Source organism: Penaeus monodon, chromosome 15 (genome assembly GCF_015228065.2).
Source record: "Penaeus monodon isolate SGIC_2016 chromosome 15, NSTDA_Pmon_1, whole genome shotgun sequence".
Lineage (NCBI taxonomy): Eukaryota > Metazoa > Arthropoda > Malacostraca > Decapoda > Penaeidae > Penaeus > Penaeus monodon.
The window spans coordinates 41466273-41466631 of record NC_051400.1 but is presented as its reverse complement, the minus strand read 5'-3'; positions in this window follow the sequence as shown (position 1 = coordinate 41466631).

The window sequence follows — 359 nt, the reverse complement described above, 5'->3', positions numbered from 1 at the left end:
ACATCTTTATGCAAACATTCTGCATACAAATATGGCCACAACATTGAACAAAAAACCTGGTTTAACTACACTTCCAAATTGTGTTCAAAATCACACCGAGAAGATGAACAATGACAAAAGCATTCGAGAGGAAATAACCAGTTAAACTTCCAGCGTGAACGAGGGACGTGGGAAGCAATTGGCTGCACGAGAATGAGGGTCGCTTGTTAGCACTTGGCCACGAAAGGTTTCTGAGTTTGGATTTTCAAGAGGATTTTGTCACGGTGGAATAATGCAGTGGAATGTGGAAGGCTTGGAAAACTTGAAATGTTGAATGAAGAGATGAATGCTTGGTAAGGATTTTTTGCTTTGGATCATGG